The sequence below is a fragment of the Lepidochelys olivacea genome (genome assembly GCF_965140295.1).
Source record: "Lepidochelys olivacea isolate rLepOli2 genome assembly, chromosome: 26".
NCBI lineage: Eukaryota > Metazoa > Chordata > Testudines > Cheloniidae > Lepidochelys > Lepidochelys olivacea.
The window spans coordinates 9,332,935-9,358,566 of NC_140436.1; the positions used below are offsets into that span (position 1 = coordinate 9,332,935).

General features: G+C 42.0%; 1 protein-coding gene across 3 annotated transcripts in view; it reads right to left on the minus strand.

The window, feature by feature from the left end:
- Nucleotides 1-25,632, minus strand: part of LRRTM4 (leucine rich repeat transmembrane neuronal 4) — a 991,574-nt gene that overhangs the window by 594,342 nt on the left and 371,600 nt on the right. For all 3 annotated transcript variants that reach the window (XM_084615241.1, XM_084615240.1, XM_084615242.1), the window contains one exon: nt 15,316-15,375. The gene's annotated coding sequence lies outside the window, so the exon portion shown is untranslated. The remainder of the gene's footprint in view (nt 1-15,315; nt 15,376-25,632) is intronic.

Sequence of the window (25,632 nt, forward strand, 5' to 3'; positions counted from 1 at the left end):
TCTTAAATTCCCAGAGACTCCAGGACAGTCCTGGAGGGTTGGCAATCTTAGTTGCAGATCCAGTCCAGTTTCTTGTCTTCCTTTTCCGATCACTGCAATCTCTCTTGCTGTCTGCCGGTACCATTTTCCTGCCCCTTATTGAGACATTCACACCTGTGCAAAGTGACTAACACCCTCTCATTTGGTAGCATTTTACAACCACTTTACCCTGCAATAAATGACAGTATGAGTTGCAAAACAATGGAGAATCCTGCATTCAGATACTATGGTGATCGGGGCCCAGCATAAGAACCTAGATAGGATTCCAATTACATTTAACAATTGCCCTCCTAAGTGTTATTTAATAAATTCACTGCACTTACACTGCACAACTGATTTCTAGGAACTTCACCTAAAATTGGAAGGCAGTTCCCTCATTAGCACCTCTGACACGTGATGGGCAATTTACTATGCTGTAGGAATTATTTTGGGGGAATTCTATGGCCTGTTATAGAGGAGGTCAGACTAGATGATCACAGTGGTCCCATCTGGCCCTGGAATCTATGAAGTACTAAATGTACCCCCCCTACTCACCTCTAACTCAGTGACGTTATCTTTCTTTATATCTTCTTCAGCTCTGAACCAGTCACACTTCCATGACCTTCAGCGCTGCATCAATTCTGGGAAGCCATGTGTCCTGACCCCCTAGCAGGGTATTTGCTTAGCAGAAATGTGCCTTTAATCCTGATACAAATCCCATTTCTTCTAGGGGAAAAAGTAGAGTGGGTTTGAGGAACACCTTTGCTTATCGTTTTAGCTTCTGCTCTTTTGCTTGGCACAAATAAATCACCTTGGGCAAGGAAATTTGATCACCTTATTTTTCCTAACCTGTAATATCTCCATCTCTGCTTTCCACAGCAATGCTTGAACTAAAACACAAAGCGCCCATGCATCTTCAGAAGCCCAACTTCTTGTCTGGGTTAAGCTCCATTGGCAGGGCCATATAGATAAACGTACACGGCAAAATCTATTCGGAGATAAATCCTCCAGGGCTCCCAGGACCTTTGAGACTCAGATTCACCCCTGTGCTATTATCTGTATTAAGGGCATGTCTACACTTACCTCTGAAGTGATCGATCCAGCAGGGGTCGATTTATCGCATCTAGTGAAGACGCGATAAATCAACTGCCGAGTTCTCTCCCGTCGACTCTGGTACTCCACTGGAGCAAGAGGTGCAGGCAGAGTTGACGGGGCAGCGTCAGCAGTAGACTTACCGCAGTGAAGATATGTTGACTTCAGCTATGTTATTCACGTAGCTGAAGTTGCGTAACTTAGATCAATTCCCCCTCCTCCTGCCACGCAGCGTAGACCAGGCCTAAGCTTTGATGGTCTCTAGTACAGTATCATGGGTGAAATCCTGATTCAATGGAAGTCTATAGCAGAACTCCTACTGATTTCAAATGGGGTCAGGATTTCAACCCTTACGTGTCTGGTAATAGCCACTGAAAGGCTGAACCAACTTAAACAAAATAAGAACTATTGCACACGTATTCCTTTAGTTGTACTGCAATATCATTAAAAGTTCCAATCATGCACAGGACCCTGTTGTGCTAGGTGTTGTACAAACAGAACAGAAAGAGCTCCGAAGAGCATCCAACTTAAGTAATTCTAATTTCCCTTGTTATCCTTACCTCACACTCAGTAGTAGTCACTGAACATGAGCATCCAAACAAAACATAGGACAGTTACTCTTAACAACTTCCTATGTTTGTCTTAGATAAATACATACGGTTACCTCAGTCTTTGCGGTGTTCCCCATACTTAGTACAAAGAACACCTCGGGCACAACATACAATACCCTCTTCTTTGTCACTAGTGCCCTCCCTCACTATTTATTACTTGTAGTAGAGGTCAAGATCAGCACTATACAAAACACACAATGAGCCCCTGCCCTGACAATCTAAACGGACAAGACGGACAAAGGGAAGATTTACCATGCCTGTTTTACAGATGGGGAACTCAGGAACAGGAAGATAAATGCTTTTCAGTCAAGGTCATACAAGGTATCCGAGAGGAGGGAATTGAACCCAGAGTCATAATCCAGCACCTTATCCACCAGACCATATTTCCTCTACACTCGCAGGTGAAACTTTAATTGCTGCTTGGCCACGACTCCTGATGGAAGTGATGCTAAAAGACATTGAGCGTCCACCACTTCCATCGAATATAGGTCCTGCTCAGGATCAGTCCTGGAACCACTTACCTGCTGCTGCACTGAATTTTAACCTTCAATTACTCTTTAAAATAAAACCAAATCAAGAGCCACTAATACTCCCAGTTTAGCACATCATAAAAAGTAAATGATCAGTCAAGACCAACTGCTGCCTAGTGCTACTGAAAGCTGTGGCCAGATCCCCTTTTTCATTTTCAAAGCTGTCATTTTAAACCCACTCAAACAGATGTACATAATAAAATCTGACATTTCATATCACTACACAGTGTTAGGAGGGGAATTCTTATTCTTGTTCACAACTGACGTCAGTGCGGGAAGATAAGAAGATTTTGAAAATCTGAACTTCCCAGCGAAATTGCATTGTTCCCTATGTTGGGTTGCACTAAATATCAAGGGTGCTGGTATTGTTTCATTGTATCAACTGAAGATTATAAACGGGAGTTTTCCAGCACAAAATCCACCCATGTGTTTTATGGGCAACGTAGATCTATGTTTGCATATTACAGCCATCTCCAAGGTCTCTGGGACCTTTCTCGAGGGATAGATTGACTTTTGTTGTGCACCTTGCGTAGATATTTACGCCAGCGCAAAGTGGATGTTAAATGATACCATTCTGATTTGATATCAGATGTTATTTACACCAATGTGAATTCGATGACACAAGGTGCAGGTGTAACCCACTGGTTATATGCCCCCTTCTGAGCTCAATTCACAGATGATATGGATCTATTACAGCTCTGCACTTAAAAGGCTGCCAATTTGTCTTAAGCACTGGAGACTCATGCTTTTAGCACTGGAGATCCCCAGTTCAGTCCCTGTTGTTGGCCGTCGCACAAGCCAACTGCGTAGCAGATCAGTCTGCACAAGGCCCTGTACAGGGATGGTGCAGGGCTACACTTTTCCTCAGGAAACACAGTCTCTCTTAGGGCTGGCTTTGTGTAGCTAGGAGGTGGGAAAGGGAGGGTTAAACACATCATCCACAAGATCACTTCCCTCCCTGTGTGCTGGTTCCTATGCTCCTTTCCAAGGGATTTGCTCCCAGGACAGAGCAAGAGGTGAGCAGCTGCTACTGTGATTTACTCTTGTGCAATAAGGCAGGGAGACTTCTGGGATAAACCAGGCAAGGGCCAATCACAATCTGGCCCACACTGGCTCAGAGATATACAGCCTAGGCCAGCTCCATCTGGCCCATAGTCAGTCACATACAAACCAGTTCAGAAAGAATGAGGAGTCCCAAACCAAGCCCCCAGATCTGAACAGTGCCCACATTGCAAATTTGGAAAGTCTAAACTCTGATCAAGATATACGTATTCAAACACCCTCTGGAAGATGCTTTGCCAAAGCTAGATCCAAACATTTTGGAGAACATAGGGTTGAGTGGAGGCAGGGTCAGGAGACTGAGTTCTATTCACAACTCTGACATTGACCTTCTTTGTGATCTTGGTCAATTCACTTAACTGCTCTGTCTGTTTCCCCTTCTCACCCTTTGTCTTGTGTATAGAGCTAATAAGATCTTCAGGGCAGGCACTGTCTCTCACTAGATGCCTATAGAATATCTGGCATAGTATCATTGGGACCTCTGGGTCCTACTGCAATACAAATGGCAATAAAAATGTTTGGGTATTAAATCACAAATTTGCATCTGGATTTTGAAGTGCCATGTCTCTTTTATTTGATAGGTTAAATTTTGTGCTGCTGAATATTGACTCAAAAAGGACTATTCTAGCAAATCCAAAATATCAGTGTGACCTAGTAGCACCTTAGAGACTAACCAATTTATTTGAGCATAAGCTTTCGTGAGCTACAGCTCAGCCTTTTCTTTTTGCAAATACGGACTAACACGGCTGTTACTCTGAAAAGGGGAAATAGGTTACTTTGCATAATGACTTAGCCACTCCCAGTCTCTATTCAAGCCTAAGCTAACTGTATCCAATTTGCAAATGTATTCCAATTCAGCAGTCTCTCACTGGAGTCTGGATCTGAAGTTTTTCTGTTGTAATATCACAACTTTCATGTCTGTAATCGCGTGACCAGAGAGATTGAAGTGTTCTCCGACTCGTTTATGAAAGTTATAATTCTTGACATCTGATTTGTGTCCATTTATTCTTTTACGTAGAGACTGTCCAGTTTGACTAATGTACATGGCAGAGGGGCATTGCTAGCACATGATGGCATATATCACATTGGTAGATGTGCAGGTGAACGAGCCTCTGATAGTGTGGCTGATGTTATTAGGCCCTGGGATGGTGTCCCCTGAATAGATATGTGGGCACAGTTGGCAACGGGCTTCGTTGCAAGGATAAGTTCCTGGGTTAGTGGTTCTGTTGCGTGGTGTGTGGTTGCTGATGAGTATTTGCTTCAGGTTGGGGTGCTGTCTGTAGGCAAGGACTGGCCTGTCTCCCAGGATTTGAGAGCGTGTTGGGTCATCCTTCAGGATAGGTTGTAGATCCTTGATAATGCGTTGGAGGGGTTTTAGTTGGAGGCTGAAGGTGACGGCTAGTGGCATTCTGTTATTTTCTTTGTTAGGCCTGTCCTGTAGTAGGTAACTTCTGGGAACTCTTCTGGCTCTATCAATCTGTTTCTTCACTTCCGCAGGTGGGTATTGTAGTTGTTAAGAATGCTTGATAGAGATCTTGTAGGTGTTTGTCTCTGTCTGAGGGGTTGGAGCAAATGCGGTTGTATCGCAGAGCTTGGCTGTAGACAATGGATCGTGTGGTGTGGTCAGGGTGAAAGCTGGAGGCATGTAGGTAGGAATAGCTGTCAGTAGGTTTCCGGTATAGGGTGGTGTTTATGTAACCATCGTTTATTAGCACTGTAGCATCCAGGAAGTGTCAATCTTTGTGACTTTGTCCTTACCCATAACTATTTTACATTTGGGGACAATGTATACCTTCAGATCAGCGGCACTGCTATGGGTACCCGTATGGCCCCTCAGTATGCCAACCTTTTTATGGCGGGCTTAGAACAACGCATCCTCAGCTCTCGTCCCCTAACGCCCCTACTCTACTTGCGTTATATTGATGACATCTTCATCATCTGGACCCATGGAAAAGAAGCTCTTGAGAAATTCCACCATGATTTCAACAATTTCCATCCCACCATCAACCTCAGCCTTTTCCAGTCCACACAAGAGATCCACTTCCTGGACACTACAATGCTAACACTACAATGCTAATAAACGACGGTCACATAACCACCACCCTATACCGGACCCTCCCGCCCCCTTCCTCACACGTTCTTGTTAAACCCTGGATTTGTGCTGGAAATGGCCCACCTTGATTATCATACACAGTGTAAGGAGAGTGATCACTTTACATAAGCTATTACCAGCAGGAGAGTGGGGTGGGAGGGAGAGAAGTGATAAACACCCATTTTTTCATGATTTGTGTGTATAAAAAAAAATCTTCTGTATTTTCCACTGTATGCATCCGATGAAGTGAGCTGTAGCTCACGAAAGCTCATGCTCAAATAAATTGGTTAGTCTCTAAGGTGCCACAAGTCCTCCTTTTCTTTTGGCGAATACAGACAAACACGGCTGCTACTCTGAAACTTAGCAAACTACACCACCAGTATCCCAAGCCACACTGAGAATATTACTACAATAAAGCAGGACTTTGTAGTCCTACGAAGGTTTTGTCACTGAAACATTAGTTAGGAACATGCATTTTAATGTCTCGTGCCAGAATCCTGCAAACACTTACACATCTGAACTCAATGGGATGACTCAGAGGCATAAATATTTGCAAGATTCAACAATATGCAATTCAGGAAAGCATTTAAGTGTATGGTCTACTACTCTAACAAGGTGTTTAAGTCCCAGTGACTTCAGTGGAAGTGAAACACATTATTTAAGCACTTTCCTGAATAGGGACAAACTTAAGCTTGTGCTTAACTGCTTTCCTAACCAGGGACCTTATTCTGTGTGTGTGTAAGTGTAAAACTCTGTCTCCTTATGCATTTCTATAATGCTAAGGACAATGGGCCCCGATCTCAACTACTATTATCCTAATATAAATATTTAACACCACCATTAAATAGGAATGGCAGTGCATCCACTATCAACAGGCTAACTTCTAAAGTGGTAGAAAACTAGCTATCGTAAAGTCTTAAAACATTATTGTTCCTATGGATCACATTTATGAAGACAAACACTTAATAGAATAAAGGCATTTATAAATTGTCCCATCACATTTGGTATAAGATGTTTATTACTGCAGTGGACCACTGTTTTAATTAGTGCTGGGAAATATAGTATCTGAGGCATTTTGATACCAAAAGCCTTCAATAGTAGGTCAATATTTTTTTTTTAATGAGGTACAATACTTGCACTGAAAAATTAAACAGATGTACATGCAACAGAATAAAGTGGGTAATATAATTTGATAAGCACATTATATTTTGGAATGAACTATAAGCTATTATTTAGGACAAAAATCTTAATAGAATTAAAAGTAAATAAATAGACATGTATACGGTTAAAGTGAACATCCATAGACCTGATAAAGATGCATCAGAGATATAAACCGTGATACTTCAAGGCATTAAATCAACCAGTAACCAATGAGGTTTAAGAACTCTCCCTCCCCTCCGCCTGCCCCATGCAGATTATTCATTCATTGTTCAATGTGGATTCATGCACCTTTTGCTTGAAGTACTGGCCACTGTCAGAGACTATTTCACTAGATTAGGGTGACCAGATGTCCTGATTTTACAGGGACAGTCCCGATATTCAGGGCTTCTTCTTATACTGTATAGGTGCCTATTAACCCCCACTCCTGTCCCAATTTTTCACACTTGCTTTTTGGTTACCCGAGACTAGATGGATCTCTTCTCTGATGACGTATGATAATTCCTCTGCTCCTCTGTTTATATGTTAACTAAACTCTTACTCAAAGGACTGAACTGCTGAGACACAAAAGGCATTTTGTAGAAGTGCTAACACAGCCATAACAGCCTCTTGCATTGGCTAATTCTCTTCCAAAGGAAACAGATCTCAATATGTAGAAGCCAAGTTTCCATTGGTTTCCCAGTTGTATTTAATATAATGCCAGAATGATCATTTCCTATTATTAGTTGATCTCCGATGGCTTCAACCGTGTTTCAACCACTACACGGAGCAAAGAAATACAAAGGCCCCTCCTCAAGTCACTTACAACCTAAAACAATTTTAAGATAGGGTGACCAGATAGCAACTGTGAAAAAACAGGACATGGGGTGGGGGGCAATAGGCACCTATTTAAGATCAAGTGCCAAAAAACAGGACTGCCCCTATAAAAACAGGACATCTGGTCACCCTATTTTAAGAGAATATGATATCTTTAATATCCAGCTCTTGAGTAAACATGTGCAGATTTACTGAAACCAGTCATGCTGAAACTGCTTACACGAGAGTTAAATTGAAACAGTGGTGATTGTACTATGATAGCATAATTACTTCCATGCTATTTACATTATTTATCCTTAGAGGATGGAAGTGTTAGGCCTTTGAGCATGCCTATTGGTAACTAGATATTGTGTTCTTAATGTATGAAGGAGAGCCTGTATTTAAAATGTTATTTTTAACCCTAACATTACGGAAATTGGAACCTGCTCGCTGCAGCCCCCTGTTATGCCTTCCACTCCAGAGCTCCGCCTACCAATAGAGAATGTGTCCTTCTTGGCCTGTGTAGGAATATCCCATATACTTACACAACAATACCAGTACCTCCATGTTTCCCAAGACTTGAGCAGTTCTGGTGTGAGCTGAATGCTCACGCAGCTAATAAATAAGCTTTTTCTCCGACCTTCTGAGTGCTTTAACATATACAGGTCCCTGAGGGTTGTGCCAGGAGAATTTAGGATCATGGAAGCACTAGAGGCACTGAGATACACAACAGCCCTTTTCTCAATTGGTAACTGGTTTTCTACGTGCTCACAACCACCCTCCTGTTGCAAGACTCAACTCTTACGCCACCATCTCCATAGTCAGCAATGCAAAAAGAGGGAAGAATGAAGGACAAATGAGAAGATGAAGTTTTACCGTGGGGCTGACTAATTAATAGGTAGGAGTGGAGAGACACAGCATGCGTGCACTACAATTGTCTGGACAGATTTCTATCCCTAAATATTAAGCCACAGACAAACCAGTGGCCAGAGAGGAAATTAAACATTTCACTCACGAGGCACAAAGGAATATAAAGTGTGACGCATTTCACAATGGAGGCTAGCTTGCTGTGTTAGGCGAATGGGATTTACTTGCTGCAGGGAGCTGAATGGGCATAATGCAACAATACAGACGAATCTGATCATTGTAGTCCATTTCCTTAGGAAGGGTGCAACTGCTTGGAGCCCAGAAAGGACTGCTCAAGATCAGCCTTGTCTGAGGGGTGTTCATTTCTAGATCTGGTTGAAAAAAATGGATTTAACAGTTTTCCATTGAATAGTGCAGTTTTGTCAAACCCGAAGCATTTCACAGGTCGATTTCAACGATATTTTCAACAGGAAAAGTTAAAACGTTTCATTTTAGTAATGTTGAAATATTTCATGTAGATATATTAAAATATTGAATTTATTATGTTATATTTATATTATAATGTAAACAAAAGGTCAAAACCAAATGATTCTAAGTTACTGAAATGAAATGATTTAATGGCCTCAAAGTGAGCTCCCCCCCCCGGAATTTTTCATTTTGCAGGAAGTTACAAAATTTTAGTTTTTCATTCCTATTTCGAATGCAAATAAACTTAAAAATCTCCTATAGAATGAAAATTCCATTACTGTATCTTTATTTGTTACTTGGAGATTTGATTTGGGGGAGGAATAGCTCAGTGGTTTGAGCATTGGCCTGCTAAACCCCGGGTTGTGAGTTCAATCATTGAGGGGGCCATTTAGGGATCGGGGGCAGAAACTGGGGCTTGGTCCTGCTTTGAGCACGGGGTTGGACTAGATGATCTCCTGAGGTCTTTTCCAACCCTGATAGTCTAGCATTCTTTTTAGTTTTCTTTTTGAGAGCCATTTAAATCCTCAGCTGTTTTGGCCTTGTCATTCTTCCCTCTCCTCCCACTTGTAACAAAGAATGCTAGATAAAAAATGTACAGGTAGTATGCATGAGACAAAACCATGTAATGGTATATACCATGACAACAGAGCAAGCGTAAGCGTATCTCATTTCTAAGAAACATGTCATTCATTTTATGATGGTCATGTTGCATTCACAGACTAGAACAACACGTTTGCTTTGTGATTAGCTCATCTGTGTAGCAAAGAGACTTGTTTGCATGAAAAGTAATTTCTTATTGCACATTTTTTAAAAAAAGATTTTGCATACATTCAACTTAGCTTTCATTCTCTGTAGGCTGGATTACTGTAGATGAGTACAAAGTAAGAACTGAGAACACTGGAACTGAAAGAATCCTTTTGAAGCATTTTGTATAAATAATCATTCATAGGAGGGGAAAAAAAGTGAATACATACGCAAAGAAAGGGAAAAATTCTCCCTTTACAACTGCATGATAGACTTGGCTGAGGAGAGGAGAAAGTTAGAGCCCATGTGAAGAACTCCTCAGCTACCCTGCTTGTACAGAGCAGTATAATGTAGACTTACTAGGAGTATGCTATTCAGCCACTAGATATCTCTGTGTACTTTTAGAGATAGCTCCAAATAGGAGGTGGGGCCTGGTAAACAACAGAGAGAATGCTAGAACTCCAGGTGGGTAGAAGCGTGTCTGCAGTCGTAACTCTTTCCTTTAATAAACACCTCCTGTCTAATAAGGGCTGCCATCGTATACATTGTGGCAGGCAAGATAGCGTAAGGGCCAATGTGCAACTCATACTGGGGCAACACCTTAACAGTATTACAAAATATTTCCCCAAGCAGAGCTTTCTGTAACTCCAGAACCAAAGACTGGTAAAGTTCATTAGGGACCTCACTATTGCCAATCGATTTTATGTCAAAGGAGCTCAGATACTACCGTGATGTTTGGTAGTACAAAACCGTAAGATACATAGATGGATAGAAAAAGGCTCTGGAGAAACACAGATGGGCATGACCAAAAATATCAGCTTCAAACACCCCTGAACTTTCCAGCATTTTGAGACCCAGCTCTAATGTGGTTCTCTAATTAGCAGCAGTGAAAGACAACCTCATTAGGTTCAAAGGCTTGGTTTGGATTTTAGCATTCAAGTCCTGGATTCAAATTCTGCCAAGACACCAAAATGGAGGTAGTTTAGAAGACCTCACTTGATACTGTACTGGGCTAGGAGTGGGGGAACATTTCCCAATCCACACAACACAGGCAGAGACCACTTCATAGTGATGAACCTGAGCCTCAAATTTCTGAGAAAGTTTGGATCTAAATCTGAATAGCTTGAGAAGGGTTTGAGTCTTGGTTTATGGCTTTCCCTACCAAAAGAACAGGAAAGAGGCACTTGTAGGTACACAAGAGAATAGAATTTACAATGCTAATAGGAAAGTTAAAGCAATGAGTTAGATAACCTAAAATGATGCTGCAATTATTGTACTCAATATTACCAGCAATTACAAATCATAATACAAGAGTCTTTTGACCTTTAGACTAACTGGCGCAGTATTTTACGAGCTGAGTGAACCAACCTCCCCAAGAACCCAGGCAAGGGAAGGACAAAAGTCAAGTGCTATAATTAACTGCATGATTATTTTTCAAAATAAATGTGTAATCTTCACCTACTTGGCTCTGAATGGCGTCATTGGGGCTGCTATCATTAAGTTGTCATCACTGCACTATCATTACAGGCCTGATAAGGAAAGAGAAGCACTTTGGATCCAGCAAAGAATATGTTGGTTTCCCAGCCTCCCAAAGCTGATATGTGTGTGTGTGTGTTTATTTTTCTGGATGATGGGTTTTTGGTGTGGGTTTTTTTTTTTGTTTTTTTTTTTGTGGGGGGGGAGGGTACAGGGGGATATTGGTGACATAGGAATCAACATAAGGATAGTAAGTGTATTTCTCAACAAGAACCAGTTTGGTACTTCAGTGAGCCCAGGATTTCATCCAAGATGAAGTGATTGCCAAAATCATTGGCTGCAATCAGGCCAGGAATTCATCTCCGGTGCATTCAGATACCACTGTGATGGGAGCAGTACAAGAGTAAAGTCCTGAAATTTTTGCTTCCATTGACTCGACTGAGGTTTTTGTCTGAGTAAGGAGCTCAAGACTGGGCCCTTTGCATGAGGTATAGACGGAAATGTGTTGATTTAAATAACTTCATTCAGAGTTTAAGTAACGAGGTACCAAATGCTTCTGAAAAATAAGCCAGAAATTGAAAAGTTGTTTGATTATTGCTCCTCACAAAGCAGAACCTTCTTTTAACATCTCACAGACCTTCAAAGTCACTTTAGGACCTCTCCATTGACAAAGAGATGGGGTCTAGCTAAAAAGTTCTGGTCTGATTCTGAACCCAAACTTTAGGTTCATTAATTCAGGTTTATTGGGAACAGGATTCTTGGTTACATACATTATGAAACCAACAAGGAAAGAATGACGGTTCTGATCTGGAGTGAAAAATAAGTTCTGCAAACCTTGGGCTTTGGTTGAAGCTATTTCAGGTAATGAAAAGATAAACACAATTAAAGGTGGCAAAGTATTTTCCTCCAGGGAAGATCTTCATAATAAGAAAGCAAAATAGATTAACATGAGCAGAAAAATAACTCCCCTGCTTGAATCTGAACCCAGACCAATTGGCCCATGTACAGAACCTTAATATCTCACAAGTATTAAAGCCATTGCTAAGTAGTCTTTCCCCTCAGCATCGGTCCAAATGGAGGGGGAAAGCAGAACTGAGTGGAAACTCCTGTTCACTGGGACCAGGTATCTTCCATTCCTTCACATTCATTATTTATCACTTGTATTGCGGAAGGTCCTGTGGTGCTCGGTGCTGTACAAACCCACAAAACAAATACGCAACACAAATACAGACCTTGCCACAAAAATCAGGCAAATAAGCAATCGATTTGTAGCCTGGATCAGAAATTTACTTGCCCTCATCTCGACTAATAAATTACACACCAAGCCTCTGATCCTGCAATTAGATCCACTAGCAGAGACCCCAATGAAGAATCCGGGCCTCCCCAGAGGCCCAGGGGCCTATGCTACTAGATCCAATTGCAGTATGACAGCCTTATTAAAGCTTTATAGAACCTCCAGCACTATACGAATCACGTGGATCATGCGGATACCAATTTCTTGCACATTGTGCGGGATCCATGTGACTCTAAAGGTTACTGCTAATTATTCTTGTCACAGAACATTGTGTCCTGTGCGAAGATCTAAGTTTAATGCTTAAGTAAGAGCGTTCTTGTCTTATTGGTTCAAAGTGTGAATTACCATTCGGAAAGGGACTGCTGGAGGATAAAAGTTTTGCGAGAACTGTCAGCTTCTGGGAAGTAGTGATTGGAATTTTCACTCTGGGCCATAAGGCAAAGAGAAACTCCAAGGAGAAGCAATTGCCAAAGGACTGAACATTGCAAAACAGAATCACATGTTTTGTCTTGTTTTTTTCCCCCCTTTGCCCTTTATGAAGACAGAAAGATTTAATTATTAAAAACAACAACAAAAAAAAGACCTAAAGGAGCTTGTGTCAATTAAAGTGACTGATAGAAATGTATGATTGTTCTGAAATATTTAATACAGAGAATGGTGAATATTTTATGCAAGAAATATTTGTGCTCACAGAGGAGCCACATCTTAACATACAGAAATGTATATGCATGTCCAACCAGGTTTTTTTTCAAACTCCTGTGGAGAAGCCTCAATAAGGACTTGATCCTGCTTCACTGAAGTCAGTGAAGTTGGAATTTCCCTATTCACTTCAGCAGGAATGAGGTCATATGGCTAGATTTTCAAGAGAGATCTCAATATGTTGGGTGCTGAAAATCTGGCTATAGGTATAACCATGGGACTTAAGTGCTTATTGCTTTTGGAAATCTGGGCCTTGTTTAGGTGAAAAATCTGTTCCCAATTGTGGATGCTGGACACTTGAGAATCTGGTTGATAAAAGGCTAGAGATAGGGGTTAAGCCACACAATTTGGATCTGGATTCCAACTTCCTGGAAGTTTGCGAATCATAGAATATCAGGGTTGGAAGGGACCTCAGGAGGTCATCTAGTCCAACCCCCTGCTCAAAGCAGGGGCAATCCCCAACTAAATCATCCCAGCCAGGGCTTTGTCAAGCCTGACCTTAAAAACTTCTAAGGAAGGAGATGCCACCACCTCCCTAGGGAACGCATTCCAGTGTTTCACCACCCTCCTAGTGAAAAAGTTTTTCCTAATATCCAACCTAAACCTCCCCCACTGCAACCTGAGACCAAATGTTTGGTTGAAGGCAAACCTCTAATCATGACTGAAATGCAGGGTGGTGGTGGTGGTGTTTTTTTATGCATTACTTTTTCTCTCCTATTTTTTGCTAAGGGAAAAGAGCACCAAGAATGTACAGCATTTACAGAGATTGATATAACCAATAGCAGCTGCTTTTGCATTTTTAAAGCACCTTTCATATAAGAACTTTCTACAAACATTAAATAAGCCTCATATCATCTCTCGATCAGGGCTCCTGGGTTCAAGTCCGTTCTCAACCCTGCCACTGACTCATTGTGAGCCCTTGGGCAAGACAACCTCTCTGTGCCTCAAATTTCTAATCCTATGTGGGCCCAACCTAACTCTGACTGAAGTCAATAGAAAAACTTCAGTGGGAGTTGCTTCGGGCCCTAAAGTAGGTATAACACCGTGTGTAGCACCTAACACACAGGGGTGTTGTGAGGCTTAATTAACGTTTCTGATGCGACATGCAATCCTCACATACAAGTTTTCCAGAGAAGTACAAATGAGCAAAAATCAGGGACTGCTGAATAGGAAATACCTTGCAATGAATGGCTCAAATGGTGAGATAAATATGTTAATTATTTTGCATGCTGCGCAGTTTCAGAGAACCACCCCCAGCTTGCTGACCCAGCAGGTAATTAGGCTTCCCCTGACTGTAATATCTCAGTACAACCAAACTTCTAAGAACCAATATGAAGATTATTATTTTGAATCTCTGACACACACACACACAGATTCAAGAGCAATTCCATGCCAATGTTAGATCAAATGTAGTAGTTCACTTACAATACCAATAACCAAGCTTGAACTCAATTTATGAACTGGATTTCATTGAATCACAGAATATCAGGGTTGGAAGGGACCTCAGGAGGTCATCTAGTCCAAGCCCCTGCTCGAAGCAGGACCAATGCCCAACTAAATCATCCATGGATTTATATAAAGGTTCTTTCAGTGCTGCTCTCTTCTTTAGGTACCTTTGGGGAAGTTTCCAGAAAGCTCCCCACTTTCCACTTAAGAAGTGGCTTTTTTAGCTGATACTTTGTGTCTGCTCCAAGTCAAAAGCTGTCCCATTTATTTAACCCGTAACATGAATAAAATGCATGTATTTAAGACAGCCACACAAACACAAAAACCACTCCGCTCTTGTGGTTTTGCTTATCAACCTGTATTCTTTCTGTTAGCACAACCCGACACAGCAATACACTGGTAAGCACTACACCAGCCCAAGTTTAATCACTCACCTTGAAGATGGCAAAATAAATCTTTGTTAAGGTGAAACACAGAGATAAACAAAAGTAAAAGGTGGCACTGGAGGTATGGTATTCTTATCATCACGAACTATCGAGATGCAAGGCCAAATCTTTCCTGCCTCTGTGTAAATCTAGAACAACCCAAATGAACTGCTCTCAATTTGTGTTACTCCAGGTTTATAGCGATGTAATAAAGCTGAATCTGGCCCTGACGCACCACTCAGCCTTCCTCCAACGAAGGCAGTGTTCACAAAAGCCCAGTGAAGCACAAACATATCGGAATCATCATGCACAAACAAATCACATATCGACAAAGCCCCACAGCTCATTTCTATCTAAAATATAACAAGTATTCATCCTCAATCTAAAGCAAAGGGTTGTTCCTCCCTGATGCAAAGCACACTTATTTTATATCAGGAACATCAAGTTTCACTCGCTTCCAAGGATTTGAACTCTGGGAGTTTATAATGGAATAAGTGTCCCACAATTTCCCGCCCCTCCCCCCGCGTCAGAGCAGTCCTACCTGATCTAGGAGTAGCATTTCCACTTCCTCTCTAGATGACAAGTTCTCTTCAAGGAGGAGCTGCAAAACAAAGTTTAAAGTGAGTGACAGTTTGCCAGCCCTTGCAGATTTTCCTCCAATAAGGCTGCAATGCAAAGTGGAGTGTCCCATGCTTCTGCACTAAGTTATGTACGGTAGTCTGGCTCTCCCAGTTCCTTGTTGCTATCTTTTCCGAGCACAGTTCCTCTCTTTACCTGTCACCTGCTCTTTCACATAACCTTATATGACAGCGAATAGATTTGCCTTTCTCCAAACATTTTCTCAGGTTTCTGACTACAGGATCTGATGCTTCCAGGCATGAATTACAAGATTTCTCTAGTTGCTGATTGAGACCATGGTACTAGCACATAGAATTGCCTCCCAAAAATGGTTAGTGTTAGCATGTCTCACAACCCCTTATCGATGTGAGGCTGCAGTAAATTCCATTCAGATAGACCTCTGCAGTACTGCCAATCAAAGCATTTGAAAATCCCAAAATTTGCATACAAACAATGAAATATTCAATACATTGGGTCTTATTTTTGTGTTACTTCAGCTGCTAAACACAAAACTACTGCTCTACATTTCTGAGGATCTGACATGTTGCCTAACACAACCCAATAAATGGTGGTTGTGGTTGCTACGTATCACAAATCTAGAGCACCCCCACCAACAAGGAAGCAAAGGTTGTTTTAAAGAGAGATCCTACCAAGACCCCTGATAACACAATTCCAAAGCATTCAAGCTGACAGCGTCAGAAGAATGTTTGTGAATTACCATCAGTTGTATGTTTAGGTCAAATCCAAAAGAATTTCTGGATAGGCAACAGATGTCAGTGAGACAGATCAGTTTTATTAAGTTATTGGTCTGCATTTGAGGGATTTGGAGCATGGAAGTCATTATCTTGATGTGTCTCGCCATTTCAATCTCCATTGGCTTTTCAAAGACTACAGATTACATGCAGGTTGACTGCTTCCATAATCTGTGGCTCAACTCATCCCTGGTTTAGCTCCTTTGACTTCAGTAGAGTTACACTAGCAATGAACTGGACTCCAGCACCAGAGCTTATCTGCTGCCTCAGTTCATAGATCATAGAATATCAGGGTTGGAAGGGACCTCAGGAGGTCATCTAGTCCAACCCTCTGCTCAAAGCAGGACCAATCCCCAATTTTTGCCCCAGATCCCTAAATGGCCCCCTCAAGGATTGAACTCACAACCTTGGCCAATGAGCATTTAGTAGGCCAATGCTCAAACCACTGAGCTATCCCCCCGCCCCCCTTCACATTCTATCTCACATCAAACCAATCACCACCAACTGGTGTTTTCACTGCTGCCCTTCTGCATGTGGTTTATTAGCAAAAAAGAACACTTAAAGCCTTCCAGGCCTCTTTTCCCTGCCTTGCTTAGTACTTTCATCATCCATATCACTCTTGATTCAAAAGCCTTTCAAGCCCAGCTTCCCCTTCCTGCTAACTCTCCTTCCAGGATCACAGTCCTTTGTGGAACTCCCAGCAAGGACTTCTCACCTAGCACGCTCCTGTTCCCTGCAAGGCCCTCCTCTCCCAGATCTTTCATCCAGTAGTTCTGGAGAACATCACCTGCCCTCTTTCTAGTAGTCTCCCTCCCTGAACTCCACTGTTTCTCACTAGCTTCTGTAAACTACACTCCCCTGTTTCAGAACTACAAATAAACTTTCTCCGTGCCTTTTTATCTCCCAGCAGGCCACGTTCTGAGTCACATGGTCCCATCATGGGAGTTGCCCCCACCCTCTCCCTCCTCTTCTTTTCACCTGGGAAGGCAGGCTACACCTGCAACAAACCTCTTAAAGGGCCAGCTCACATTTGGAGACCCCTCTTTCCCTGCCCCTTCCGCTGCTCTTTTCTACAATACAAAATGCTGATAAAAGAATGTTTTATTTTAGAGATAGGCAAGTAAAGCTACTTGTTCCAAAGGCATCCACAGATACCACTTCATACACAGAATAGTCACCATTCAGTCAGAGGAAGAAGCTGGAATAGAGGCGATATCGCCCAGCTGCTTATAATACCGGGCCATGTTTTTCTCTCAGATTGACTCAATCTAGAGAAAGTCCACTGCAGTGGATTCTTCTGAAGGCCAATAGCTGCGAGGATGCAGGTGCACACGTGCACAAACTCCCAAGAGAGAACTAGCGCGCCTATGAACCTCCACTCCCAAATCCTGGTGTAATGGCAGATGTCTTGGCCGACAGACCAGGGATTGAGCAGGGAACCTACAGAGCTAAAAGCATGAGCTACTGCAGCTTGCATTAGAAAGCCAGACTTGGGGATTGTAACAACACACGTCCTCTGCAGACCAGAACAGCGATGGACTTGTAAGACACACTCACTGGTGAGTTACTTTGGCTTCTAGCATAGAAAAGGAGAGAAAGCCTTTGAGTTAACATAATCCTGTAAAGCAACAATCCCTGGCAGAAGTAACAGCCACCTGGGGCCACTGACAGCTGTCTACATTAGCCCAACCATCAGGGAAAAGTCTGGCAACCAGTCATTTCAGGAAAAAGGAATGTGAAGTTGAGCCTTCAGCTGCTTTTGCACCTCCCTTCTGAGTCACCTGACATACAGACTGGACTTTGGACCTTTGCCCTAACAGTTTTATCATGGGATTAATATTTTAATTTCATTTTTAATGGACACGACAAAATTATTTGGACTTGTCCTGCAAATTAGATACTGGCAGCTCCCAATTCCCATGGTGAAATCAGAGCCCCTCAAAATACTTGCTCATCAACTCTGATTTGGCAACCTTAGATCCATACAGAACTCCTGAACCACGTGTTAAGGACAGTGGCCTTTCAGCAGGAAGTAACAGTGCTCTTAAGAATCTCTGGAGGACACTTTTCAAAGACACATTATGCAAGGCTAGGAATCTAATTCTGTCATTGGCATGATTAGAACCATCTCTCTCACACGCACAAAGAGAACATTCTGAATTTCCTGTAGTCATCACTGTAAGGCATAAGCATAACAATAGCATTTACATTAATTTACACCACTGGAGGCTAGAGAATGTTCTTTTATTTATAAATAGATACCCTCAGGTTGGGAATTTGACTATGCTTTAATAATATGATTAGGCAAGTGTACTTCTCTATGCCTGGAAAGAGAAATATTCTGAATGTCCTTCCACACTGGGTTCATTTGAAGGAGTAAAATGTAAGCTTGAATGCTATGGACTAGAAATATGATTATTCTTAGGGAGAACTATATGTCATGTCATATAGGAGGTAGCAGTCAGAAATGGAGATGTGCATCAGCATGAGTGTAGGCTGGCATAATTTAAGGGAGTTGGGAAGTGTGATCAAGAGGGTAAGGCACTGGATGAGGAATCGTTAGTTTGGGTTTGATTTCCAGCTCTAGCCCTGATTATCTGTGTGACTTGGGGCAAATCCCTTAGCCACCCTGTGCCCTCAATGGTTCCTCTGTAAAATAATAATATTTACCCACTTGTGTGAACTGCTTTCAGGACTACTGATTAAAGTTCCAGATCAGCAAGGTACCGTTCTGAGGTGGGTGAAATCTTGTTATGGGTTGAATTAAAAACTCTTTGAACTGATGTGTGAATAAATGTCCCATTTAAGAGAGACAAATGTAGGGTAGTGGTGGTTGGTGACTCTCTTTTGAAGGGGGATGGAGGCACCCATCTGCCAGCCTGACATGGAATCCCAGGAGGAATGCTGCCTGCCAGGGACCCATATCTGAGATGTTACGGAGAGACTGTCAAGGATCATCCGGCCCTCTGATTACTACCCCATGCCACTCACCCATGTGGGCATTAATGATCCTGCAAGGTATGACCCTGAGGAAATCAGAAGTGATTACAGGGCTCTGGGAACAAGGACGAAGGTTTGGGGGTGCAGGTGGTGTTCTCTTCGATCCTTCTGGTCAAGGATAGGGGCCCCGGCAGGGACAGATACATCCTGGAGATAAATGCCTGGTTGAAAGGATGGTGTCACCAGGAGGGCTTCGCCTTCCTTGACAATGGGATGCTGTTCCAGGAAGAAGGACTGCTAAGCAGAGATGGGGTCCACCTAGCAAGGAAGGGGAAGAGCATATTTGGCTACAGACTGGCTAACCTAGTGACGAGGGCTTTAAACTAGGTTCAACAGGGGTAGGTGACCAAAGCCCACAGGTAAGTCAAAAACTTGGAAACCTGGGAGAAGGGTCAGAATCTGGGGAAAGCATGGACCTTATAGTAAGCGTAAGGGAGAGACAAGAGAGAGCATAGGGTGGAAATCAAAATCTCAGATGTCTGTATACTAATGCAAGGAGTATGGGGAATAAGCAAGAAGAACTTTAAATGCTAGTTAATAAACACCACTATAACATAGTTGGCATCATAAAGACTTGGTGGGATAATATGCATGACTGGAATATTGGTATAGAAGGGTATAGCTTGCTCAGGAAGGACTGGTAGAGAAAAAAGGGAGGAGGTGTTGCCTTATATGTTAAAAAATGTACACACTTGGACTGAGGTTGAGATGGAAATAGGAGACAGACTTGCTGAAAGTCTCTGAGTCAGGATAAAAGGGGTAAAAACAAGGGTTATGTCATGATAGGGATCTACTACCGATCACCTAGTCAAGAAGAAGAGGTGGATGCGGCTTTTTGTAAACAACTAACAAAATCATCCAAAGCACAGGACTTCAGCTACCCATCTGTTGGGAAAACAACACAGCAGGGCACAGATTATCCAGTAGGTTCCTGAAATGTACTGGAGACCATTTTTTATGTCAGAAGGTGGAAAAAGCTATCGGAAGAGGCTGGTCTAGATTTGATTTTGACAAACAGGGAGAAACTGGTTGAGAATTTGAAAGCGGAAGGCAGCTTGGGTGAAAGCGATCATGAAATGGTAGAGTTCATGATTCTGAGGAATGGTAGGAGGGAGAACAGCAAAATAAAGACAATAGATTTCAAGAAGGCAGACTTCAGCAAACTCAGAAAGTTGAAGGTAAAATCCTATGGGAAGCCAGTCAAAAGGTAAAAACAGTTCAAGAGATTTGGCAGTTTTTCCAAGATACATTATTAAGGACACAAGAGCAAAGTATCCCACCGCGTAGGAAAGATAGGAAGTATGGCAAGTAGACCACCCTGTTTTAACCAGGAGATCTTCAATAATCTGAAACTCAAAAGAGAGTCCTACAAAAAGTAGAAACGAGTCAAATGACAAAGGATAAATATAAACAAACACCACAAATATGTAGGGACGAAATTAGAAAGGCCAAGGCACAAAATCAGATTGAACTAGCTAGATAGAGACATAAAGGGTAACAAGAAAATATTCTACAAACACATTAGAAGCAAGAGGAAGACTAAGGACAGGATAGACCTGTTTCTGAATGAGAGGCAAAAAAACACCGACAGAACATGTGGAAACGGCAGAAGTGCTAAATGAGTTTTTTGTTTCAGTTTTCACCAAATAGGTTAGTAGCGATTGGACGTCTAACGTAGTGAATGCCAGTGAAAATGAGGTAGGATCAGAGGCTAAAATAGGGAAAGAACAAGTTAAAAATTACTTAGACAAGTTAGATGTCTTCAAGTCACCAGAGCCTGATGAAATACACCATAGAATACTCAAGGAGCTGACTGAGGAGATATCTGAGCCATTAGCGATTATCTTTGAAAAGTCATGGAAGACAGGAGAGATTCTGTAGGACTGGAAAAGGGCAAATAGAGTGCCAATCTATAAAAAGGGAAATAAGGACAACCTGGGGAATTACAGACCAGTTAATCTTAACTTCAGTGCCCAGAAAGATAATGGAGCAAGTAATTAAGCAATCAATTTGCAAACATCTAAAAGATAACAAGATAAGTAACAGTCAGCATGGATTTGTCAAGAACAAATTGTGTCAAACCAACCTAATAGCTTTCTTTGACAAGGTAAGAAGCCTTGTGGATGGGGGAAGCATTAGATGTGGTATATCTTGACTTCAGCAGGCTTTTGACACTGTCTCACATGACCTTTTCATAAACACACTGGGAAATACAACTATAAGGGGGATGCATAACTAGTTGGAAAACCATTCCCAGAGAGTATTTTGTCCAGTTCTAGGTGCCACATTTCAGGAAAGAGGTAGACAAATTGGAGAAAGTCCAGGGAAGACCAACAAAAATGATTAAAGGTCTAGAAAACATGACCTATGAGGGAAGACTGAAAAAACTGAGTTTGTTTAGTTTGAAGAGAACAGAAGACAGAGGGGACATGGTAACAATTTTCAAGTACATAAAAGATTGTTAGAAGGAGGGAAAAAAATTGTTCTCCTTAACCTCCGAGGATAGGACAAGAAGCAAGGGGCTTAAATTGCAGCAAGGGCAGTTTAGTTTGTACATTAGGAAAAACTTCCTATCAGGGTGGCTAAGCACTGAAATAAATTACCTAGGGAGACTATGCAATCTCCACCATTGGAGATTTTTAAGCTCAGGTTAGACTAACACTTGTCAAGGATGTTCTAAATTATACTTATTCCTGCCACGAGTGTAGGGGGTCTGAACTAGATGAGCTCTCGAGGTCCCTTCCAGTACTACAATTCTAAAGTAGGTGAGGTGATATCTTTTATGAGACCAACTTCCATTGGTGGAAGGAACAAGGTTTCAAGCTTCACAGAGCTCTTCTTCAAGTCTGCTTTAAATCAACTGACGGAGAGACACCTAAGACAAAGCCTAATATAATCTGCCCATGTGGGAGGCGGGTTCAACCGGGCATTGTAACCAAGTGGAGTGGGGAGAGAAGCCACAGAAATGGAGAACAGACTGAGTAAGAGATAGGATTATTGAGCAGCTGCAAGTGTGTGAGTGACCCTGAATCTAGGGAGAAGTATATTGGATATGGGGTGCAGGCTAAAAAAACTGTTCTTGATGCTGTGAGCAAAAGAAGCTCTTTCCTGCTTTTTCATTCCCTCTGCATTCAGACAAACAGGACTTTGTATATTCTTTGTAATCAAACAAAATTGCATCAAAAATATCCATCCCCAATTTCTGCTCCCAATAAAAACATCCACCGGGCCCCAAACTTGGAGTAGCTACTACAGTTGAAAATGGACCACAATATATATTTAAGCATCTCTCTGACCAGAAGCACACAAGGAGTCCCATTAACTTCAATGCAATTACTCACATGCTGAAAGTTATTCAATCGCCTTGCTGAATCTGGGCCTAAAACCACTAAAGAAATTGCAACCTTAGAGGTGACAGCAACCCATTACAATGCTTTGGGAAAGTCTATACGACAAAATTAAGTCAACCTAAGTTACGTCCACATACAGCCACTGCAGTAATTAAATCACTTTTGCACGTCGGCACTACGTTCCTTGTGTTGGTGGTACGTTTCCTCATCTGGACAGCATGGGGCACCATGGGACGGCCTCTGAAAGGTAGCAACAGTCGACGTAAGCAACACAGCGTCTACACGGACACTGTGTTGACCGAACTATATTGCCCTAAGCGCTACGCCTCTTGCGGAGGTGGAGTTATTAATTCGGTGTCGTGGGCGAGTGACATCAGTTGGATCTACATTTTAGTGGACCCATTGCTTTACGTCTACCTAACTCTGTCATGCAGTCCAAGTCTAAGTATGACAACCACAATTATGTGCCAAGGGGTGGGAGGGGTTGCAGCAGGGAAAGCAATCAAGAAGTAGGGATGCTCCATCTTGCACTGACATAGGACCTGTCTATATTGGGTGTTTTGTTTTGCTTTGTTTCTTTGCCGCTGTATCAATGTAGTTATCCCGCTGCAGAGCTCCTTCATCTAGAAAAGCCCTTGCTGTACTAATAATTGATATCATTGCATACCACAAGTAATTGATATCATTGCATACCACACTGTCCTCCTTGAATTTGGCCTGGAAAGTCCTATTAGATCAAGCAAGTGTGTCTCACTGCAAGCACAGGATACAGGGTCAAGGATATAGATCAGGCAGAAAATGGCACACCAGTTCCATATTTAAAAAAAAATATTTTTAAGAGGGTTTAGTTCCGAGAAAATAAGCTAAATGGAAAGACGGGAAGAGGGAGGGTACATTGAAAAGGAGGGGCAAGGGGGATAGGGCAGGGGAGAAGAGCATAAAAGGGGGCAAGAGTGAAATGAAGGTGAGGTGAAGGGGCTGTGACAGACAAGGAGGGATGGCGCAAACAGCCAATGAGCCCAGGGAAGAAAAAGTCCCGCCACAACTGTATTTACATGGCAAGCTTTTGGGGGGGCACGGATTGTCTCCATGGGTTTGCACAGCACATAGCAGAATGGGGCCTGCTCTCAGCTGGGTCCTGGAATATAAGTAATATTCCCCATCTTTACCTGTCTTTTAAAAAAGGTTTTATTCATGATGTCAGTGCTTAAAAACAGAGACTTGTTTTGGTTCTTTGTCTTTAAACAAAGAGATGTAACAATCCCGCTAACATCAACAAAATGAGCACCCCTAATCCCCAGCTGTTAATGATTTTAAACCATCATTTGCATCGTTTGGTGAAATAAGCCTATTATGCATGCAGCGCCATGAGGATAGCTTCAGCACTCAATTCTACTTGGAGGTGGGAAAGGAAAAATTCTGCTGAGCACATACGTCATTGCTGACCATCCGAGAGCAGAACTTTTCTGACAATATTTGGAAATTCGCAAGGAGTTAACTTTATGTATGGACTTCAATTCCCAGATAATGTTATTAATTTATTCATTAAAACATTATCGAGTTATTGAAAAGAAAGCGCCATCCTGAGACTCAGATAACAGGAGCTCCGCTTCCCCTGTGAATGGAACATTCACTTTAACAGGACTTTTAACGACCACGAGTGTTGTTTAGTGGATTTATTATATTATTATTATTATTACTATTTATTATTCAATTCAGGCAAGTGTGGGGGGATTTTGTTTTAATTCTGTTTACACTTTTGAATTAGGTTTTAATCTCTTGGCATGTTTACTCAGATTATTTGTTTTACAAAAAGAAAATGCCTTAAGTGTAAATGAGGAAAGCAAGGCTTCTTTCGACCGGGGTCCAAATCTCATTCTAATTCAAATATTCCTTACTCCTTGGAGGGGAGGGGGCATGGGGGAAGGACACATGGGGGTTTGTGAGAGTACATATGAGTAGGTAGCTTTGCGATTAATTCAGACACAACTCAAACCCTTACGGCGATGCTGTAAATTCCGCAATTCTGAAGAACAATTGATTGTAAAATTAACTTTGGCCTGTTGAGACTCAGATACATTTAAAAAAAAAAAACATTTTTAAATAAAAGGGAACTTTATCAAGTACCATGGCAAACCTAAAGCTGACATCAGCCACAGCAAATCAACAAGAATTCCCTGAACAGCAAGCAACATGCATTATATTTCATGACATTCCAGGAGTGCTTGATTGCACATTTATTTTCATTGCAGATTTAAAGAGCTCGGCGTGTTGGGTGCATTTTAGATGCCGAGCTCTTTTGAAAATCTGGCATCAGGTCACAATGGGATCTGCTGGGTCCTAAACACTTTTGTAAATCTCGTGCTTAAGTGGAGACTGAGCTCTTTTGGATATCTGGCCATGGGGTGAAATTTACACCTGTGCAGAAGAAAAGTACAAGTCTGTGCAACCATTAAAATTCCAATTAAACCCAGAAAGTGAGGCTTAAAAGGGACTTCCAAGGTGCATACGTTATGCATCGGTACTTGGCATGGGATGAATTCCACCCCTATGGAGAGAGAGTGCAGACATTACCTGAAAATATCCAGTGACCGTAGGATGTTTTATTCGCAGCAGCATTTAGCAGAGGAATTTTGCCACAAGAGTTCCTATCCACCTCCCACAACTCTGGACTGCCCTCGCTTTCAACACCATGGAGGCTAAACTCCAAGGAAAGCCCCTAAAAAATCTGAATTGTTGTCTGAAGAAGGAAGCGGAGAACAACAGTCATAGCCAGTGCTTACATGAACTCGCAGATCTGAGGTACTGGGTTCTATCACTGTCTGCCCACAGAAGCTGATGGTAGCATGGAGCCCAATCTGCAGGACTAATTGCTCTCACAATTGCAAGGCAGAAACCTCCAAGGCAAGGCAAGAAGGGACATATGACAACACAACAGACCTGTCAATAGGATATAAGTACACAAAATATGTAACTGTACCAAAGGATCATGATCCTGTGGCACAAAATCCTACATCTATGTTATTTATATGGTCCCCATTACCACTGTATTTGAGTCTCTTTATATCTTTAATGTATTTATTCCCCCCAACACTGTCTGAGGTAGGGAAGTGCTATTATCCACCAATTACCAATGGG